The sequence below is a fragment of the Marmota marmota genome, unplaced genomic scaffold, assembly GCF_001458135.2.
Source record: "Marmota marmota marmota unplaced genomic scaffold, marMar, whole genome shotgun sequence".
Lineage (NCBI taxonomy): Eukaryota > Metazoa > Chordata > Mammalia > Rodentia > Sciuridae > Marmota > Marmota marmota.
Genome location: NW_026000082.1, coordinates 23039456 through 23062389, shown reverse-complemented (window position 1 = coordinate 23062389; position 22934 = coordinate 23039456). Strand labels below are relative to the sequence as shown.

General features: G+C 49.7%; 1 protein-coding gene across 3 annotated transcripts in view; it reads right to left on the bottom strand.

The window, feature by feature from the left end:
- Hivep3 (HIVEP zinc finger 3) overlaps positions 1–22934 on the bottom strand; it is a 458107-nt gene that overhangs the window by 83280 nt on the left and 351893 nt on the right. For all 3 annotated transcript variants that reach the window (XM_048815629.1, XM_015485179.2, XM_048815630.1), the window contains one exon: positions 9145–9338. The gene's annotated coding sequence lies outside the window, so the exon portion shown is untranslated. The remainder of the gene's footprint in view (positions 1–9144; positions 9339–22934) is intronic.

Below are 22934 nucleotides of genomic sequence, written 5' to 3'. Positions count from 1 at the left end.
GCCAGTGCTCCAGCCACATCACTGCCTGCCACTCTGTGGGCGCCACTCCTGGGTCTCGCCACCCTCTGCCTGGTTGCTTCTTTCTCCCCCTTTCTCTGTGGGTTGTACCTGGTCTAACTCCTTTCCTAAGCACATAGTCCACCCCACCTCCTCAAAGCCTTCCCCAGTCACCACAGCCCCCAGGGACCTGAGCCCAAACAGTGAGCTTTCCATATGCCACATTCCCAGAAGCAATCTGGCAGTATCTATCCAAATGCCCCATTTTCCAGATGAGCAAATGGAGGCTGGGGAAGTTGACTACCCTAGGAATGAGTCCTGGGAATGTCAGCGGGCTCTCCTCTCCAAACTTTCTCTAATGGCTCACATCCCATTTCTCACTGTGGGGTGCTGGCTGGCTCTCAGACGACAGCCGGAATCCAGCTGCTGTCTGCAGCTTCTGCAGTTACTGCCCGGGTCTAGGACATCACCTTCTGGTGACAGCATAACCTCCTGCAATGGTCTCCACACAGCAGCCAGGGCAGGCCATTCGGACTCCTCCTTGGCCTCTGCCCGAGGCTGTGCTGATCTGCCCTCCCTCCTGTCTGGCCTTCTCTCCCCTGCGCCCCACCTCACCCTCCGGTCACAGTAGCCTCCTGCCTTTCCCAAACAGGACCCTTCCTCCACCCAAACACTCTGCCCAACCACCCACAGTGACAGTCCCTCCCCTCCCTCAGCTCTGAGCTCTGACACCACCCTTCTAGGTCCACCCTGACCATCTGACTTAAAAACCACCACAACTCACCAGCCCTGGAACCCCTGATTCCTTTCCTGGGTGTTATCTCGTCACATATGTTTGTTTTACATATATTTATATTTTTGATAATTCACAAAATAGTGTGTCTATGTGTGTGTGTGTGTTATGTCTATTTTCCTAGTAGAAGGTAACTCCAAGAGGCAGGTGTCACATTTTATCACTTGGGATGGTGCTTGGTACCTTGTGTCTAAGCAGAACTGAATTTAAGGCTGATTCACTTCTCTGAGGGCAGATGATAGTATGGCAGGGTATCACTGTCACCAGCGTGTGTGTCAGGAGTTGGGACAGAGTGGGACCCACAGAGGGAGAAGCTGGCAGGAGGTCAATAGGGAGGATGTTCAGATGCCATAGTTTTAGAGCCTGATTAGGGGGAATACCCAGACAGCTGGACCTCCGTGTCCCCCCAGCCTAGGCCAAACTGTTCCACAACAGCAAAGTTACACAGCTGGCCACAGAGAGGCCACTCGGACAAGGTGGCTGGCTGCACTCTCTTTGGGGCACCTTGAACTTGCGAGTCCAGGAATCTCTGGGTTTCAAGCTCTCTGGTGGGTGGCTCGTGGGCATGGCTGGGTGGGGCCTTGCCTGAGTCCCTCTGAACATGCTTTGCTCCCCAGGACGACTGTCTGCTGAATGAATGGAGAGGGACAGCGGGGGAGCTGGGTGCTGAGGAGGAGAGGTGGACAAGGTGAGCCCGAGGACATGTGCTCACAGAGCCTGGACAGACACGGGATGGCAGGGCCTGTCCTGACAGGCGGGACAGGCACGTCCAGTTCTCGCCCTCGCCCGCTCAACCTGCACCCTGGCTGGCCTGGAGCACGCGTCTTAGGAAAACAGAAACTCGTGACTTTGGTTTTATTGTGATGGACATTTTTATTTACCCGCGGCATGCTCCCTCTTAGGCTGGCTGGCTTTCTTCTAAAGAGGGGCTAACCTAAGCCCCGCGGCGACCTGCAGCACACGTCTCCTTGCCTTGGTGGGGCCCCCGCACCCTGCTCTGCTCCCGCCTCTCTGAGCCCTTCGCTTTCACTCCAGGTGGGGGTGCTCTGTCCTCGGGCTTTGGTCCTTGATCCTCCGTGTCTCTGCATTTTGTGCTGGGTTTTCTTGGCTGCCCCCAGAGCTGCACATGTGGCCTGCCTGTTCCCTTATTCCTGTCCCGTGTCTCCGGTGGCTGGACACCTTGGCTAGAGTGGGGCCACTGGCCTCTCAAGTCAGCGCGCTTAGCACCAAACTCACTTGCTTTCTCCCTCTGCGTGGGGACCTTCCTTTCTTGAACTTTCAGGATTGCAACCCCAGAGCCACCTCCGGATCCCCTCTCCTTCCCTCATCCTTCCCAGTGCCCCATGCCCTTGCTGCCCACGGCCCCTTCCCTCATCTGTTCAACGATCACCAATCAACCACTGTGCACCAGGCTGTAGGGACCCGGGGCATGCACCAGGCTCAGCCCTCTTCTACCTGTGGCACCGCAGGGACCATCCCTGCCAAAGACTGTGAGAGGAAGTCTGTTCCAGAATGAGTTGGCTCCGTATCTGCAACCACAGTGCGTGCTGGCTAAGTCCCCTGCCATGTCTGAGCTTGGGAATCCTCCTCTGCTCTCCAAGAGGATTATTCATCCCTGCCTCGCCTCTCCCCAGTCTGGAAGGAGAGGCCCGTTCACCTGCTTCCTACAGGTGACATTGATCTGAAAGATATTTATAGGCAGCACAATCTTCTTCTTCCTCCAGACTGTGGCCTCAACCCCTTTTGGCCTCCTGACCTCCAGTCGGGACAGGACCCGAGTCTATATGTTCAGGAAAATATGGAGTCTATATGTTCAGGAAATACCCCAGGTAACTCTGTTTCAGGAAGAGTTGTGGACCATGCTTGGAGAAATTTTGGCAAATTCAGACAAAAATCTAAACCCCCTCAGCATCCTACTCATGGACCCTGCCCTCAGGTCTAGGCTCTACCTGTTCAGCAGCCATAGCCAGGCATTTCCCTGCATGGAAAGCCCACCTGCTGGCCCTCTGTCCTGCCCTCAGTGGCCCAAATTCAAATGCCTTCTCCTGTCCACGAAGCTCAGAAACACCAGGCGTCACGGGCATCCCCAACAGACACACGGCCTGTCGTTTCCCGCCTGGGTTGCGGGATGGCTCTTCCCCACTCACACCCCAGCTTCCTCCCCAGACCGTGAACTCCCTGAGGGCTCACTGTGCGCCCTGAGGAACCCCCACAGTGTGCCACTGGGGTTCCGAGAACTGCAGGAGAATCCCTGATGGATGGGAGCCCCCGAGGGTGGAAGTCCAGGCCTGTGCACGTTCCAGAGCTGAAACAGAGGGAGGTTCCACAGGACCCCAGAGCAGGGGCTCCTGGTGCCACGGATGACGGGCAGGCGGGGACAGGGAGGGGGAGTCTAGGAGGGAACAGCACGTGCACAGGGAGAGAGGAGGAGGAAGAGGCGGGAGCCACGGAAAGCGCTGCACCGGAATGCTGAGCTCAAGGTCCGCATTCCTCCTGCAGGTCAGGGGTGGCAAGAGCAGTCGCTGCCTGTGTTTGCACCTAAGGTCGCTCTGGAACACTGCCTGTCTTTACAGGTTGTCTATGGCTGCTTTCATGCTGCGACAGCAAAGTCACAAGAGAGACTATATAGCTAACAAAGCTTAAAATATTTACTATGTGGCCATCTAGGGTAAGTCTGCCGGCTCCTGCCCTAGGCTTGGAAGCAAGGGTGGATTTTCAGCAGGGGGCAGCATGGTCTGGGATGAGGAAAGGGCTGGAATATACAAGCTAGGGAAGGGAAAGTGGTTGGAAGCTGGTACAGTTGTCCATGTAGTAGAGAGATACTGACAATATTGTTACTTTTTATTAAAAGATATATTAAGAGTTGCTATGTGCCCATACTGATCTAAACCCTTGAGACATATTCCTTCATGTAATCTTCTTGATAGAGCTAGAGTTGTTATCCCCCTCTTAGAGCTTTAGCACAGAGAGGTGAAGTACCTTGCCCAAGGCCACACAGCAGAGCCAGACTGCAAACCCAGTAGTTCAAGTCTGAAATGGGGCCTCCACACCAAGCTCAAGGTCTTCAGGGTCGAGCGTGTTTGCTTGTTGACAACTCACTTGGAGCCTCTCTGAGAACTCACAGAACACGAGTCCTCTGAAGGAGAAAGTCTACTCTGCGACGAGCCAGGCAGGAAGTGGGAGGCAGAGTGTGGCTATTTTGGAGAAGCGACATGAAAAACCACGAAACTTCCTACCTGTCCTGTTTTGCTCCCATCTGTCCTTGGGAGCAAGGCTGTCCCTCTCTTAGATAAAAAGGTGTTTCTCCCCACACAGTGGCTCTGCCGCTGGTGCTGGGAGAGAGAGCACTAAGCTTAGCGCACATCTGCTATTTTTAAAGGACTACATAAACAAACAGGGCTATGTAAATAAGAAAAAAAGGAGGTCATCCCTTTAAAATCTAAAAATGTCCCTTTTCTATGGGGCGAGCAGCGAAACCTCAGAAAAGACTGGGGCTTTTTTTTTTTTTTTTAATCCCCTTGAGGCCTCCTCCAGCCCAGAGTCACCCAAAGCCACCAGGCCTGGTTCTCCCTCATGGCACCGCTGAGGGGAGGGCAGGGGACCAGGGAGCTGGGACTCCTGGGTTTCACGCCTGGCTCTGTGAGCTTCGCCTCCAACGCCTCACACCTCTGCCCATCTCGGCACCACCTCCCCTGACGCTGGTCCCCATCCAGTCACCTCAACTGCCCAACGCACAGGTCCTCCAGTGAGGCCCCCGGCTCAGCGTGCTAACCCGCCCTGTCCCCTCTGGGGTCTCTCCCTCTCCCCCGACCCACACTTGGGTCTGCTGAATGGCTGCCCAGGTCCTTGGAGTGGCCATTGGAAGAGACTTCTAGGCTCCTGTTTCATGCCCTGTTTCTCTGAGCATGGTCTAGGCTTTCCCATTCTCCTCTGTGCCATTTCTTCCAAGTTGAGAGCTGTAAGTCATCAAAGTAACCAGGGAGCTGAGTTTAGGTCTTGCCAATAGCCAAATACATCACAAGCCGCAGCAGGAGCTCAAGTGGCCTCTGTGTTGCCTGAAATCTTTTCTCACTAGGGACTCCTCCCCACCCCTCCCCAAGCTGTCCAGTGATTCCTGCCAACAGCCTGAGCTCTCCCCTCCCCTCCGCCATCTCTCCCTCTCTCCTCCTCTGCTATCCTGAAGCAATGAAATGTGGTGGTGGTGGTGGGGGGGGACTCTCGTACACTGAAGATGGAAACATAAAGTAATACAACCACTATGGAAATACCAATGAAGGTTCCTCAAAAGACCAGGAAGGGAACCACCCATGATCCAACTCCTTGGGATTCATCCAGAAGAACTCAAGTCAGCACACTCTACCAATATCTGCATCCCATGTGCACAGCATAGCAATTCACGATAGCCACGCACGCTATGGACTCAGCCTGGGTGCCCATCAACGGAAAGAAAATGTAGTATATATACACTACGGGCTTTTATTCAGCCCTAAATTACATCATTTGCAGGAGAGTGGATGGGACGAGAGGGCAGCATATTAAGCAAAAGAAATCAGCCTCAGAAAGTCGAGGGTCGTATGTTTTGGGGGAAAAAAGGGATCTTATGAAAATGGAAGGGAGATCAACAGGGTAAAGGAAGGGGGTTAGGGGAGAGAGGAAGGGAAGGCAAGGGGGGGGGACACTGAGGAATGAAATTAATCAAATTACATTATAAATATGCCACAGCGAAACCCACTATTATGTGTGATTATTATGCACCAATAAAAAACTGAAGAAGTCTTCATTAAAAAAAAAACAACCCCCAATATTTGCTGAAGGGAAGTTTTCAAATTGTGTTCCATGGAGCTATTTCAGAAGTTCTTCAGTTGATACATGAGAATTTTACCCTAAAAATATAGTCTGACTCCTATTAACACGGTAACAGAAAACGGACCTGCATATCCAAACGCGTTCCGTGGTCCGCTGTAGCCCATTGCATGTAGCCAGCCGGCGGACGCTGCCGGAGTAAGGGCAGACCCTGCACTAAGGTCTGGGTAGATCTTGAACTTCAGGGTTGAAATGGGTCTTCAGAAAGATAAACTGGGTTTCAGCTTTTTACTGGGCATCTTTGGGCTGTTGAAATTCAGGACTACGTCTGCTTGCGTAAAAACACACAAGCAAGAATACACTGAAGTGTTCAATGATAAGAGAATGTATTTCAAGGATTCTCACACAGGTGTCATAGATGATTCTGGGGCTTCCTGTCTGCTTTCTGATTGTAATAAGAAGGGATTCAAGCAATTGTTGGAGACAGTTAGTGGTGCACACCAGAACTCTCTTCTACCCCTCCCTGGATACCTGGATGATATGTAGTGAAGACCACCTTGTAGCTAAAAGGTATGCGGTTGAAAATTCACAGTGGTATTGATGTGACTTAGAATTCCTTAACACTGTGCAGCCAAGCCAAGCAAAACAAGAGAGAGAAGAGGAACACTGGGTGTTGTGGCTAGTAGAGTAATACAATGGTTATCTAGGACACAAGTCAGCAAATTTTATCTGTAAAAGGCCAAATAGCAAATAGTTCTTGCTACAAGGGACAGACAATCTCAAGCAGCCATGGATAACATATAAATGAATGTGTTCCAATAAAACTTTATTTACAAAATCAGGTGGCAGTCTGGATTTGGTCCACAAAGCAGTTTGTGGATTCATATTTCAATGTTTTTATGTATCAGAGTTATTATACCATGAATATATTGTCATAATAAGTACATGAGAAAGATTTGAACTTAAAGAATAGTTGAATATTAATACTCTGCCACATTAACTTGTTTTATACATTGACATTCCAGGCAAGATCTGACTTTTAAAAAATGGCTTCTCAGACAACAAAAGCTTGAAGACTACTAGCAGAGATGTTGGCTGCTAAGAAAAATGCTTCCATGTCTATTTTTGAATTATCTTTGTCCTCTAGTCACTCAATCAGAAGTCACATTTATTCTGGAGAAAGCCCCAGTTCAGGTACCTTCTGAACAGGGGCAGTGTCCCCATGTCCTCCTACCCTCGGTTGACAGGGAACACAGCGGTCCCTAGGCCTTGGTGATGATGGATCTCTCCCTTCCCAGTAGTACACCTGCTGGCCTGGGCCAGCACCCTGCACCTCCACAGACGGGCCAGTGGGCAGCCATAGCCCACGATCACCTGGGTCCCCCAGCAGTACGGAGTCAGCACCCCATTAATCATGGCTGCTTTCTTCCCCAGGAAGAGCACGGGAAGGAGTGGGGGTCAGATTTCTAGCTGGAACTGACAGCTCATTTCCTGCTCCTCCACAGATGCCCCCCTGCAGCTGGCAGAGCCCAAGTAGACAAACCAGAGTTGGGGTGAAGTAGGGGAAAGCAAGTGCCTGGTCTGGGGAGGACCCCTGAGGGCAGTTCCCCCAGAGTTATGCCTGCATCCCTCCGAGGATGCTGCTGAGGAGTAATGCAGACCCTGCCCTGAGACTGTCAGGAGAGGAGCCCACAGAGTTCACTGTGATGGACACAGAAGGAGACAAACAAATTGAAGTACAAGGAAAGGAAAAGTACGTAATGCCAAGGGACCGTTCATTATGGGCTATTCCTACTAAAATGTAGATGTGACTAGGGGAGGGCCATCTTTGAATTACAGCTGCCTTTCTTCAGGAAGAATCTGGTGGAGGAAAAAAGTATTGGGTCTTATGTAGCCAGAGGTTCTGCTCCTTGTAGCTGTGTGACTGTCTTTCAAGTACTGATCATCTCTGTGCTGTTTCTTAATCTGCACACAAGGAGCAACAGGACCCACCTCCCTAGGTTCTCTGCAGGACTCAGACTCATCTGTAAAGTGCCAGGCCCTGTGGGCAGCAAGGGCTGATCCCTCGACTTCACCTGCCCTGGGACCAGGTGGTAGAGCATAGCAGATGTGTCACAGGAAGAATGGTGGCCTGCCTGTCTGCACCGGTGTTAGATGGTGGTGGGAAAGTAGGGAGTCCTTGCTACATGTCTGGTCCTGTCCCATGGGCCTTACCTGCACGTCGCCCCTGTGGGCCACTGCCACTGCTAGCCTCACTTTTTAAGTAAGAAAGTTGAGACACAAAGAGGAGCACCTGCACCAATAAATACTGTACAAACTGTCAGAGCTGGGATTTGAACTTGGAGAGAGGCTGTACTGTCAAGCACCAAAACGGGGCTCAAATGCCCAGTTCTTCCTAGGGATCCAGGGGATGCTTGCTCTCTACCTCTGTGGGAGAACTCTGATCAAGGCCTGGGTCTGCTGGGTCCAGGTGTGCTGCAGAGAGTGGGCAGAAGCCCAGGTCCTGGTCCTACTCCACAGTCCACGCAGCCACAGAGATGCCACCTCTGAGGCACCTGAGGCCCCGGCCCCTATGCATAGTGAGAAGATTTCTGCTCTCAAGGGACAGGATGAGTCACTGTTCACAGCCAGTCAGGTTGGGAAATTCCCCTTGGACCACACAGCTATGCCCACAGACCCAAGCATAGGCCAGGAGGGACATCTCCAGAGCCTCTGGAAGAATCTCCAAGTTTCCAACTTTAGCTACACAAGAATCCAAAGGCAGATTCTTGCAGCCCAAGCCCCTGAAGTCTGAGGGCATGGGTGTCTGGGGGATTCACTCTGCCCTCTTTTCTTCTTTTTTTAAAAAATTAGTTCCCCAGGTAATTCTAATGCATTCCACACCAAACACCCAAGGACTTGATCCTGACCCCAAAAGCTTTTTAATACCGTACACCTAACCAGAATCACAGCCTGACCACACCACCTATCTGAGGCACTAAATATATATTTAACTATATATATTCCCAGGCCAATCCAATTTAGATCTTTGGAGCTGGGGCCCAGGTACTGGGATTTCTGGAACTCTCCATGTGATGTTGACACATGGCTAGGATTGAGGACCACTACTAATGACCTTCCAATTCTTCCAACAGTGGGGTCTGGGGAGCTGATCTCCTGCCTTCAGGGGATACTGACCTCCTCTGACTGGGCAGTGGGTGGGTGGGGGAGGGCAGGAGAGGAAGAGGCTCTGGAAAGCAGGTGTTGGACAGAGGCATGGGCAGGCCTGGATCCATGAGAGGCTTTGTTGTGTCCAGGCAAAGGATGAAGGCTGTTGAACTGGGGGCAACAGGACAGCAGTTTGGGGAGACAACATGGGGAAGTGGCAGGATTGGCACCTGAGGGCTCACCCTCTTGAACAAGCAGTTCTGAGAGCTCCCAGAGCTCCCCAGAGGCACAAGGGAGGCAATGATAATCACAGCAGTAACAAACATTTTAAGAAGAATGAAAGCAAGCTCATGCTTCATCAAAATGGCGCCCAGCAAGCACCTCCAGGCATTGCTGTCTCCTACCTGTGCTGAAGGCACCACTTCCGGTGACCAAAACTAAAACGCTGTTCTCTTTGGAAACCAGCATTCATGTCCACGTTGCTGCGGCCTCCTCTTACACACCACTCTGCCCTCTGGAGGGGAGAGCTTGCCTGGCCAGGATCTCTTGAGGCTGCTCCATGAACTACTTCCAGGCTGCTGGGTTTGTGTCTCGAATCCTGCAGGAGGTGGTTGAAAGCCATGGTCAAAGAGTTTTCTTGGTCAACTTCTTTAGACACAGAACAATTTCTGCCTGGTACCAGGAGACCCAAGTCCCCAACTCCTCCCAAGCTGCTCTTCTTGGTGCAGGGCCTGACCCCCGTGTTTGGTGTAGTGGCTCTGGAACCTGCCATGTGCTACCTGTACCCAATACTCAATTTCTCTGAGCCTTATTCTTTGCCTTTATTTTGGGTGGGAAACTTCACAAGTTTCAGTCCCCCTGGTGTTCAGTTCTGCATACACCCCAGGATCATGATGTTTAGGTTCTGTTCTAGGGCACAGTAGATCTTCAAATGGGGAGATTATCTAAGCCTGAGCTAAGCAGGAAAGCCCTTTAAAAGAAGAGTCTTTTCTGACTAGTTAAGAAGAGAAAACCAGAGAGATTAGAATCATTAGGATTCAATGTGCCCTTGCTGATCTGAAGATAAAGGGGCCATAGAGGAATGACCTGGAAGCAGCTTCTGGAAGCCGAGTGCAACCACTCCACCAACAACCAGCAGCCGCAGTACCTCAGTCCTACAACCACAGGGAACTGAGTTATGCCAACAACAGGAATGAGCTTGGAAAAGCAGAATCTTCTCCAGAACCTCCAGATGAGACCTTAGCCCATGGAGACCTCCGTGTCAGCCCTGAGCAGAATCCAGCCCTTCTGTAAAGACTCCTGACCTAGAAACTGAGCCAATGAATGCATCTGGTGGGAAGCCACTAAATTAGAGGTAATTTGTTACACAGCAAGAGAACACTAACCTGGCCCATGAAACTGACTCAAATTTGGGCATGGGTGAGGATTAGCTATAATCATGGATGCAAGAGCACATTGTATTCCTCGAGTCACCAAACAAAACAGAATGATCAGGACCAGCAGAAGCCTGGGTCAGGGAAGGAGCTCAATGATTACTGAATAAATAAGCCTAGGCGTGAGCATCAGATTTCAATAATCAACCTGGCAGGCTATTTTAAGGACCAAGTGAGAAAATACAGAGGAACGTGCTTCCTAAAGCTGGAATCGTTTTAGTCGACTATGGCATGGCATGTCCCCTCTGTGCTGTGCTCTTTGGGCTCTGCTCACTGTGTCTGCTCTAGGCAGTGTGGCATGATGGCTGGAATGTGGTTTCTAGGGCCAGGATACCTGGGTTCAAGTCCCAATCCTTCTACATACGACCTCTCCAACTTTGGTAAGTTGCTATGCCTGAAAAGGAGGCTAAGACCAACAGGTGCCTCCCAGGGTTTTAATGACCTCACGTAAATGACCCAGAACAATGCCTGGCACTTGAGACACCCTGCACAATTGCCATGCGCTTTGTCCCAGAGTGGAACTCAACCCTCTGGGCCTGGAGTAACCTGCACACAGGCCTGGGACATTGCATTAACCTAGTCTTCAAATAGTTAGTGCTTGGCAACCACTTTTCACTATTGATTCCTACAGGATATACAGGTCACCCAAGTCCCTCTGCTGTCCCCTCCCCTCCATACCTGCCGCTACCAAATCCAGGCAGTCCTGCCCCAGGCCCAAAGGTAGCAGGGCGCCACCTCACAGGGGTGAGGCTGGACTTGCTTCCTGGCTCCCATCTATCGTTTCCCGAGTCTGGCAGCCCCTCACCCAAACTTCACAACTCCATGGTTTTCCATCATTTCCGAGTCTGACCTTATGCCCTCTAATAGGTTGCAATTATTAATAAAATGTTCTATTTCTCCCACTGATTTCTCAGAACACACTGTTCCACAAACAATCCACAATTTCCTACCTCTGAGTCTTTTGCTCAGGCAATTTCTTCTTCCCAGAATGTACTCCCTTCCCCCACAACTATGTCTACCTGACCAAATCGTGCCCATCCTCCCTCACATGGTTCAACCAGCTCCCACAAAACGGGACGTGAGTCCTGCCTTCCAGCACACCCAAAGCACATTTGTTGTGGCTCTCTTAAGGTAAATAACGGCGTTCAGTATGCGCAGAGACAACCTGGAAGCCCTTTTAGAATTAACGAAGCTCAGGCAGGGGCAGTGTGACTCTATCCCCAACCCCTAACAGGTGTTTTACACACAGCAACTGTATGGCGTCTCTTTAGACCCCAATGCAGCACATTTAACAGATGTGCATTCAGTGCCTGTGGTGAGCCGTTCTAATTAGACCGTGGCCGCCATTAGAAGATGGCGCCGGCTTCCACTGTGGCCTGTGATAAACAACTCCTAATATGGAGAATTGGCACGCAATCCCTTACCACCCTATGAGAAAGGTCCACGTGGCAGCTTAAGATTGGTATGCTGGAGGCTTTATTAGGCTGTGCTTGGGCGCTCGGCGACAGGTCACTAGAAGATGAAACATGAATCAAGGCCTGAATAAACTGCTGAAGGAAGAATCCTGTGTCGTGTTTCCCTTGCCGGCGAGGGGTCGCGGCAAGTGCCTAAGCTGGTTCAGGTGGGTGGTAGGTACCAAAGATAAAAGATAGCCTCGGTTTAGTCCCTTAAGGGGATCATGGTGAAGCAGTTGATTCTGATGGTGTCTGAATGTGTGAAATAGGGAGAGAGATGGAAAGAGAGAGGGAAGGAGGATATTTCAAACAGAGAACCCTCAAGTGGCTGGAATATTGGAGAAATTGCCTGATGTCCCAGTGGCTGGAGGGAAGGGTGGCCACAGCTGCTGAGGGAGGAGTCAGCAGGGGCCAGAGCCCAAGGTTTACTGGAGGAGGAGCCAGACTTGGTCTTACCCGTGGAGTGAGGTCATGGGATCATTTTAATCAATGAGGTCATGTGGTGGGGATGAGGGGTGTGTCTCTGGAGGGGGTGGGATGGGATGGAAGCTGGGAGACTTCTTTCTGTGGGATCCCTGGGAATGAGGCCAGCATCACTGTTCACTGACAGCACTGGTCCCCTTATTAGCAACCGGTCAGAGAGCTGCCGAGCCATACCAGTATCCAGGCTACCTGCAAATGCCATACACACGTGAGGTTCTAGATGGCCAACTAAGTCCATCCATCTACCTCGTCTCCCCCAAACACGACTGACATAAAAAGAGAAATATGCAAATCAGAAGAGATCTGTAGTAGCACCAGCTGGCCAGGAAGCCTGAGGAGTGGGAGTGTCATCAGAGCCACGCTGGCCTCACCTGGGTGGCCTGGGCAGGGAGACACACTCAGAGGAAAGGGACTGAAATCCAAGCATATAAGAATGCTCTAGGCTTCCAAAGAGACCCATGTGGAGAGGGGGAAGTCATGGGGAACTGAGAATTCCTCCCTGTACCCTTTGTGACCTTCAGTTACGTGGCTTTACTATTCTGGGAGCCGCTGGCCATGCAGATGGCTTGTCTGTTCATTACAGAAATTCCTGAAGGCTCTACCCACTCTTCATCAACATTCTGTGTCCAGAAATTCTTTGAATCCCTTGCCTCAAACTCCTCGCCTCTCTGGTTCCCCTCCTCTTAGACTACGGTGCTCCAGGCCTTACACAGCCTCCTCGGGCTCCCACACCCGCATCTTCATCTAAAGGAAACCTCCAGTCCTTGGTGCAGACACCTTGCCTCCCCCATCCACATGTGCCTGGGCTCTGTGGAGGTGGCATTCTCCCTCCTAGGCAAGTGGCGAACTCAGCCTGGATACTATCAGGAGAGCTGGCGTCCAACAATCCCTACAAAAGATGTTGAGAACCAGGTAACGTCGGACTGATTCCGCCTCACTGATGGCTAGAGCACTACAGGGCCAAGATGTCAGATCTTGAGGGAAAAGGGTTAAAGCCCTGAGATCCATGAGTCAGCCAGGTCTCAAAGTGAAAGAGAGAAGGGCTAAAATAGGATGCCACCCACTTACCTATTCTCAAAGAAATTACTCGAGGAATTACTCCAACAAAATAAAAACTATACCAGAATAAGTCATACGAGAAAGGGCAAGAAGGCCTACCCAAGAAACAGGGATGATAAAAGCAGAACAAGTACAGCTATATCTACACAGACATCCTTAATGCTGGGTTCATCTTATTGGGAATTAGATACCATTGAATTCTTAACATGAATAGAGAAATATCTTTAACTTAAGGACAACCATTTCTAGAAGAAAAATAAAATACAGACCTTTTAAGCCACTGTATGTGTGAGAGAAGGGAGGAACAAAGAAAATCCAATTAATTTAGCAAGAGTTAGGGAAGGAAAAATTAAACAGGAGAAAAAAAGTACAATAAGTTAGAGACATAAGATGACAATAGTAAGAGCAAACATATTAATCAATTTAATAACATGAATAAATTCAATTATCTTATTGGGTAAAAAAAAAAGAAATCTAGCCATATGCTAGATTTGTAAGTAATAAACATAAAACAAATTGATGAAGGAAGGTTGAAATCAAAGAAATGGAAAAAAATACTTAACCGGCAAAATGGTAACAAAAAGAATGTAGGGAAGTCAATATGAGTCTCAGACAAAATGCAAAAATATTAAATAAAGTGGGACACTTTATATTGCTCAAGGGCCTACAGGAAGACACAAAATCATGAAACTTTACTCGGTCTGAGCAACAGGACCACAAAATAGATGAAACAATACATTCTTAAAACCACAAGGAGTAAAGGTAGAAAATAAAGACGGCTTTGGGGATTATGAATCAGTTTTGATGGGACAAGTTGCCTCCAAAGAAGAATAGGGAAGATCTGAAGATGTGATTAGTAGGTTTAACTTCCTACATATTCCAGAAACAGATAAAATTCCTTTCCCTCAAATGCCCCATATCACACTGCAAGAAAGTCTCCTATCTAAAGTGTCTAAATTGTACAGATCCCGGCTGTAGTTCTCAATGAAATAATATCTGAAGTGAACAAATAGCGGAACACGAAAATTAAAAAAAAGTAACTTTGCATGTGCCAATTTTAAACTGCTTTTCTAAATAACTTTTGAGTCAAAGAGGACCAGAAAATAAACAAACAAAAAACTGTGTGTGTGTGTGTGTGTGTGTGTGTGTGTGTGTGTGTTAGTTACTGGGGATTCAACCCAGAGGCACTTTGAGTTATATCCCCATCCCTTTTATTTTATTTATATTTTGAGACAGGATCTTGCTAAGTTGCAGAGGTTGGCCTCAAACTTGTAATCCTCCCACCTCAGCCTCCTGAGTCACTGGGGTTACAGCCATGCCCCACCAAGTCCCACTGAGAGCCCTACTTTTTGAAATCTATGATATGTAATCAAAACTGCACTGAGGAACATATAAACCTTAAATTCGTTTATGACAAAAGAAGAAAGACTAAAACTAAATGAATTAAGAAGTTTACCTAAGAAGCTGAAAAAGAATCATATAAATGAAAATAGCCTAGAAGAAATACATGAATAAAGTTGAAAACAAAGGTAAACGAATGGGAATGACAGCAGCCACAGCAACAGAAACAAAGATCAGACTGGTCCTCGGAAAAGAACAGTACGGGCAAACTGTTGGCAAATCTGACTAGCAGTAAAGGGCAAATCACAAGAATCACTCAGGAAGGCAACGCGAACACATATATGAAACTATTTCAAGAGAACTGGAATATAACGTGATGTCCATGACTTTGAAAATTGATGATTTTCAAGAAAACTATAAAACCAAAGGAGAGGAAAAAAGTTACAACTATAGAAGAAAGAGGCTACCAAAGAGGGGATTTCAAATCAGCAAAGCAAAGAACTAGAACAACTGCTGTCTACTCAGTGGACACCTACTAAGTGGCTGCTGTGTGCCAGGCACTGTTCTGACATTGAGGGTTCAGCAGTGGGCAAACAGAGGTCATTGCCCTTACAGAGCTGAATGTCCAGCCAGGAGAGAAGCACAGTAAAACAGGTAAAATAAATGGCAAGGCACAAGGTGGTAAGTGCCACGAAGAAAATCAGACAGCAAAATGGAATTCCGAGTGAGGGAGGGTGGGCGGAGGAGGGGGTCCACGCACCATGTACACACGGGCATTTATGTGGATTAAAAGTATAAGCAATATCCAAGAAACTCCATGAGAAAGGCCGGCACCATGAGAATGCTTGCATAGTGTAATATTAGGAAATGACCTAAGGATTTAAGGACCTAAGCCTGAACTGGACCCCAGCGCTATTAAAAGAAAGATGAATATATTTGAATAGGTAAAGCTATAACAAAAGACCATGTAACAAAAGATCCCCTCGATGGTTAAAAAGCAAATGACAGACGGGGTAAAAATATTTGGAGTTTTCTGAATTCTTAAGAGTAGGTTAAATTCCTAAAATTCTAGAAATATAAGGACTTAACCCTCTATTATTCATTCCATCAAAGTAACTCTTTGTCAGACGTATTTCTTGTGTGTGTGTGGTGGCATGCTGGATAATAAAATTGGTATTGCGATATTTTGCAACACATATAAAAAAGGATCAATATACATAATATATAATAAGTACCAACAAAACAGTAAGACATATAGCCAATAAAATGGAGAGAGAAAATGAAAGATCATTATTGAAGGAATAAAAATGTCTAATAAAGATATGAACATTTGCAGGTCTCATTAATCATTAAAGGCATATATTAAAAGTCAGTATTATTTTTTTCCCAACTGGTTAGCAAAGAGGAAAATGATTGACACTTTCACAGGTTGGAGAGGCCTGGCCAAAAAACATTGCCGGTATGGTGGAGATTAGGAGAACATTTTTACATATCTACCAAAATTTACAGTTTCACAAGTACACACCACACACCAACCTAAACAAGCATCCACACAAATGCACATGTGATTGCTACCGCAGTATTTTTAACAGTAATGACAGAAACGGCCCCAATGTCCATCGGCAGGAATTTGGCTTAATAAGTTATGATGATAAGTCCACTCAGTGGAGTAGTCGTGGGACACTAGTTTTCTTAATGGAAGATACACATATATTCCTATTGATAATAAAAATTAATTGTGACTTTTCCTCCATGTATTCCCATTTTTCACATGAGTGTTAGAGAGGCTCAGAGCCCTGGCCAGGTGGTGAGTCTCAGTCCGTCTGATCCTGTACTCTGTGGCTGCACACACTTCCTCTCAGTGGGATGGCTAAGGTCCAATCTCTCTCTCTCTCTCTCTCTCTCTCTCTCTCTCACACACACACACACACACACACACACACACACACACATATCTCCACACAAGGGAATGCTGGAAATGTCCTGGAGGATAAATACCCAGTTGTCACCTTGCCCTAGGGTGGGACTGTGGCATGGGTGAGATTTAGAAGATGCGTTTTCTTTTGTATACATTTCTATTTTGCTACTTAAAAACAAACAAAAACCCAGCCAATATACAAGTTTCACTTTTACTATTTAAAGCTGGGAAGCTGAGGTAGGAGGATCATGAGTTCAAAGCCAGCCTCAGCAACAGTGAGGCATGCTAAGCAACATAGTAAGACCCTGTCTCTAAATAAAATATTTTTTAAAAAGGGCTGGGGATGTGGCTCAGTGGTTGAGTGCCTTTGAGTTCAATCCTCAGTACCCCTCCAAAGAAAAAATGATCACAAATTCAGAATGGTGGTTGTCCAGGCCTGGCAGGGGGAGTGAGGAGGGATGGGTTAGTTGCTGGTTTCTCTTTTGCAAGATGAGAAGAGCTCCAGAGAGGGATGGTGGAGATGTTTGCACAAGTTTATGAACATACTTAATCTCATGGAACTGTAAGCTTAAAAATTGGTGAAGATGGTGAATTTGATGTTACAAGTATTTTACTATAATAAAAAAAAATTAAAGATCTTCTGTTTAGAAAACAGTTGAACAGGGAAGGGCTAGTGAGAGAAGAGGGTAGGGTCCAGTCAGGACAAGAAGGACCAGGGTCAGCTCCTCTGCAGTCTCCACCTAAAGCCCGATGGAGAAGGCCTGTGCTCTCCACTCCCCACCCTCCCATAGAACCAAAGCCTCGCAGCATGGCCTCTGCTGGTGAGTGGAGGGAGACCCATTTCCCGGAGCCCTGAGCACTGTGCTTGGCCTCACTGCAGCTGATAAATGGTGAAGGACGACCCCAGATGTCTGGCAGGGGCCAGCTGCAGTGGGTCACAACATGGTTGGTTTCCAAGAGCTGGAGAGGGGCCAGGATGCTCTGGGCCGTGTGCTGGGCTTTAGACCATGAGCCCAGAGAGGTGGGGAAGGCTGGCTCTGAGGACCCAGCTGCCCTCCTGACTTCTGGTGGCCCCTCCATTCTGAATGAGACATCTGCAGACAGAGCCAGCACACAGGAAAGCTGGATTTGCTCTGCCTGGGACAGGGATTCTTGGGATGAAGTTTTCTATTTTCACGCTTCTTCCTGCTGTTGTGGACTATGGATCAATATGAAAATATAAAAAGTCAAGACACAGGGACACACATAGCAGAGTCACATGGAATCATCCTACTGGTCATGCCACTGAAGATTGGGAGGGGAAACAGAAAGAATTATTGATGTGCCTCATTTGTCCAATGCCCCAGAAATAGCCTGGGACACCCCTGAGAGTCCGCCCTGACATCATCTGCAGAAATTAGGTCTAGACCCTGGGTTCATCCATTAATAGCTGGTGACCTCAGCTGAATTACTTAACCTCTCTGAGCCTCACTTGTTTCATGAGTCAGAAGTGAAGCACCTCATTTCTACCTGGGTTTGTCACGAGGATCAGATGCAACAAAGCATGTGTGAGATTGGCACAGGCCCAGAATACAAGAGGTGCTCAATAAATGCCAGTGCCCTTTCGTGGATTAGGGTAGGAGAACTTCCAAATCTCCTTCCCACAGTCCATTTCTCCTCCTCTGGTTCCATTTTGGGGTTGGGTCGGCTCTTCAAGGTTCCCACCTTCTTCCCTCTGGTCAGGGTCACAGCTGTCCCTTTCCTGGGCTCTTGGCCTTTGCTTCAGAAGCCTGTGCTGTAGTCTGAGAATTCGGTCACATGCATCTAGCCACCCAGAGGCCATTTAGGACCTTCTTGGTCCCTGGTGGAGTTCTTCAGAGAGGCTTCTCACCCACATGGTGGCTGACTTGTGGATCCTGGAGGTGTCCCCACAAGAATGAACAGAGCGCCACAACAGAACAAGGCCCGAGTCACTGAAAAGGCCAAGGCGTGCCTGCAGAGCGACCCAGGGGCGGCCCTCGGGAGAGGCAGGGGACACAGGATGGCGATGCACTTCCATTTGCATTGAGAACAGAAAAAGAGGAAGTTGGAGCCCAAGTGACTGCAGTGATAGGCAGGAAAACCCATTCCACAAACTGGGCATTGGGACCAGCAGGGGAAAGATGGCTGCTCTCCAAGCTGAGCAGGGCAAGGCAGGGAAGGTGCTGGTGGTGTGAGGTGGGCACAGCCTCAGAGTCTAGGAGACAGGGGGGCAGGGGACATGCCAGAGCTCCACCTGGAGGCCCAGGTGCTCAGAGAGAAGGTGGGGGGGTCATTTCTTGCCACACCAGGCCATGCCTCTAGGGGGCCCTCTCTCAGTGAAACTGAGTACTCACCACAAGGGCACAGAGGACAGCTTCTCCCCTCCCTGGGTACAACAGAAAGCCCACTGGATGGTCTACATCCAGCCCACATCCAGCTGGCAGCGAGTAACTTCCATAAGACATTCACCAGCACAGTGCAGGACCCGAGGGTGCGGAGGTGATGGAAGCCTTGCCCCTGTCCCAGGGTCTCGTAGCTCTGGTAGGAATATGGACAAGAACCTTTCCCCAAGGAGCCCCCCACCTGAGCTGCTTCCCCATGAAGACTTCTGACATCTTCCCGGTTTGTGGAGGCTAAAGCCAAGAGCAGGGATGGAACCCAGCACTGTTTAGTGCCTGCCATGTGCCAACACTGTCCTTAGGGTGTCAACATCATATTAATCCTGCAAGCAGGCTCCTCATCACCATCTGACAGCTGAGAAAACTGAGGCCGTGAACAGAGAGGGCTGTGGACAGCCTTCCATGGCAGAGTCCAACACTTTGTGTTACCTAAAACTGGATGCCACTGAGTGGCCTGGGGAAGTCATTGAACACCTTGGACTCAGTTTCCTCACCTCTAAAATGGGAGCAATAGCACCCCCCACCCCCGCCGCCAGTGTAAGAAGTAACTAATGCAGAGCTGACTTTCCAGAAACTTCTCTCTCTTGCTCTTCAGTTATTTCTGGTCTTTTAGTTTTACTTATACCTATAAGGATTTTGTCTTCTAAAATAAGGTGTCAGATCCCATTACGAGAACACTGCAACCTATTCGCAGGGAGGAAAAGAAAAGAAAAGGTTCCTGGAGGTTCAGAGATAGTAGTGAATACAAAGAAAAGAAAAGCAAGTTGAGATCTGGAGAGACCCCAGCCACAGGACCTCAACCACTGGGCCGCAGTTGGGATGTGCTAGTAAATGCCTGCTGAGAAGACTGCAAAATAGGGTGTGTGTTTTTGGAGGGGGAATTGCTTTCTGTGCCCACAACAGCTGCCCTCATTGCTCAGAGGGGAAGCCTGGGGACATGGGCCCTTTGGAATCCCTGCCCAGCTTCTGGCTCAAAATCCAACCTGCCCCACTCTTGCCAGTTACCCGCCTTTCCCCAACCCCACCACCACCGATTCAAAGTTTCACCAGACACAAAGGCCACACCAAAGGAAACTGCTGGCTCCAGAGCCTGCTCAGCCCACTGAGGCTCTGTCTTTTTTTGGCCTTGTGGCTGCATGAGTGGGGACCTTTTTCCATAGAAAGTTTCCATTGCATCAGTTATTTACATTCTTACCACCTATATGTGGGCCCTGGTTTCGAATCAGTGAACCAGAGCAGGCCTCATGGGGCCCATCACAACTTACAGGGAGTGAGGGGGCCTGTCACCATGGCCAAAGGACCCACGGCCCTGGGGCAGCCCTCAGAGCCAGCATTTAGGGTCACGGGCTCCTGGGTCAGAACCCACGCCTCTGCTTCCAGCTGTGCAACCACAGGCAGGTAATTTGCCACGATCTCGGAACCTCCAGGAAGCACCTACCTGGCTGGATGGGGACGACTCCATCAGACCATCCACACAAGGCACTTAGGAAGGCGCCTGCCCAAACCTCCCCATGGGTCAAGGAATGTGTTCTTCTACCAGCCTGGCTCAGATCCCCACGGCCACCCCCTCACCGGGACCGACGCACAGCAGGGTCTGAACTCTCCTCCCAGCTCACCCTCTTTATAGCTAGGCTCCTGACACCCGCTGTCACTCTCCCCAAATCCTCCAGTGGTTCCCCTGGAGAGTAGCATCTCCAGGCGGGATCTCCTTCCTGAGCCCGCAGGGCTGCCTCTGGCTTCCACAGTCCTCTGAAAAACCCCTCCTTGCCAAACCACCAGGCTCAGTGTTCACATGCCTCTGATGGTTCTCTCTGCCAGAAGTGTTTTTCTCCATTTTACTTCGAACAAGTCCAACCCATATCAGCCCACGTGAGCCCAGCTCACATGCCACCTCCTCCACGGAGCCCTCCAACCCCCACCCCTCTGGCCAGCTGTGACCTCTCAGAACATTTTTTCTCTTTATAAAGGTGTTTCCCTCCTCCCTGCGTGAGGAACACAATCCACCCAAATGCCAGTTGGCACCACAGACAAAACACACAGTCCTTGAGGATTGGGATGTGTGTGATTCATCTCTGTCACTCACAGAGCCTCAAATACAACTGGTGGCAATGAGTGAGTGAGTGAATGAACACAGAGTTCTCTCATTTTACTACCCCTGGGTGGTAAGGGAAGATGAGTGTGGGCACGTGGGTAAAGATGAGTCAACAGCCCAGTGCCATCTACACACTCTTCTTGGCGCTTCCTGAAGGACCTGGTAGACTGGGGTGACAGCCAGGACGCCAAGGGGTTCCCAGGCTCATCCCCACCCAGCTCCAAGGCTGAGCCCCACAGCCTAGGGCCCAGGAGTCCTGTCCAGCCTCACCCTCTGAATCTCCGCATGGGGGCCCTGGTATCACCTGAGCAGCTGTGGGGAGAGCAGGAGCCATGGCTGACCTCCAGCGCCTCCTGGACCCCCAGTCCAGGTGTCACCAGGTTCCCTGAGACTCTCCAGCCTGTCAGCTCCTAGCCACTCTCCTGCTATCACCTTGGCCAAGGCTTCAGCACCTCCTGTCTGCCCGACCCCCTGGTCTCACCACATGACACCCTTCTTCCCTGGTCTACCCACCAGGCTGCCCAGAGGGGTACTTCTTCTTGGCAGCTCTGATTAGGCCATGGTGCTCCTTGGCCACCTTGATGATTGTGGCAGCTTCTCCCTTTCGAATGCCCCCAATCGTCCATCCAGAGCTCTGCCTCACAGTACTGGGCTAGCTGCCCTTCTGCAGACAGTGCGGCCTTCAGGGCTAGAACATGCTGTCCCGTCGACGTCTCCAGTGCCAAGCTCGGTGCTTGGCATGCCCCAGGTGCGATGAAAGCGTGCTGAGTGGATGACTAACCAGGCACACTCACCCTGCCCCTGGCTGGCCTTCCAGGGTGTGGCCCCGACATCACCATGCCCAGGTCTTCACTTACCAGGACCAAGCAACAGGGCGATCTGCTGACCAGCAGGTACGCTGTCTACCTGGACTGGAGGGTTTTCCCAGGGAAACGGCCACCCCTCTGTCTGCGCTGAAGCTTTCTGAGCCCCAGTGGCCTGAAGTCAGCGGGGCAGACAGTTGCCTTGTGTTGGCTCTGAGGCCTGGGAACACAACTCAGATGGGCCGAGGCTTAGGGGAGGTTCCAGATGCAGGGGAAGGAATCTGAGGGCTGTTTCCCCTCTGGCCCACTCTGCACAACACCTTCCAGGTGTTTCCTTCCCCGCTGCCCACCCTGCTCACCCCCTCCCCAGACTGTGCCCCCCCACCTTCCAATCTTTTTATCCTTCCCCGGGTCCAGCCTTGCCTAGTTCCCTATTTTTTGTTCTTAAAGTAGCTAAACTTAGAGGACTATGAGACTGTGGGGTCTGAGGGGTCAGGGTAGGTGGGCGGGACATGGGTGTGGCTGCAGCACCCTCATGAACTGATGTGTGTCCAGAACTGCCACATTCCCAGCAGTCCTCAGGAAGCCCATCTCTTAAGGACTCCTTCTGTTCTAGCTCCCCGTCAAGTGGCTGATTACCAGCCAGAATAATTCTTCCCAGTAAAAGAAAAACAAACAGAGAACCACATGTTCTTCGCTCTTCCTGAAAGCCAGGATGAATCTCTAACTTCAGGAATTTAAGTGAGATCCCTTTTTGATCCTTGAAGGACTGTCCCCACTTGGTAGCAATTTCTATATCCATACATACCCAGAGGTTTCAAATGCACTTGCATATTTGTTCTGATTTTTATTTTAACTACTGGGTGAGATGGATCTCGATCACTCTCCTACTACAGATAATGTGAGGCTCTGGGATTGAGGGATGGTCCCAAGTCCCCCAGCTGATGTGAGATAGAAGCAGAACTGGCCCCAAGGTCCTACACTCAGCTGCCCAGGTGCTCTCTGACAGACAGGCAAAGTACTTCAATAAAACAACAGCTCTCACCTCTCTATATTTTCCCACAAACTCTTGCCATGATGTACAAGTACACAAGGCAAGTTTATTTCTAGAAGGCAGGTGTCTTGCAGGCTCAATATTCTAAAGAGTAGACAACACCCAGAGCTAGACTTGGTCTGGACAGTGGAGCCTTTATTTCTGAAGCTTTCATGCCT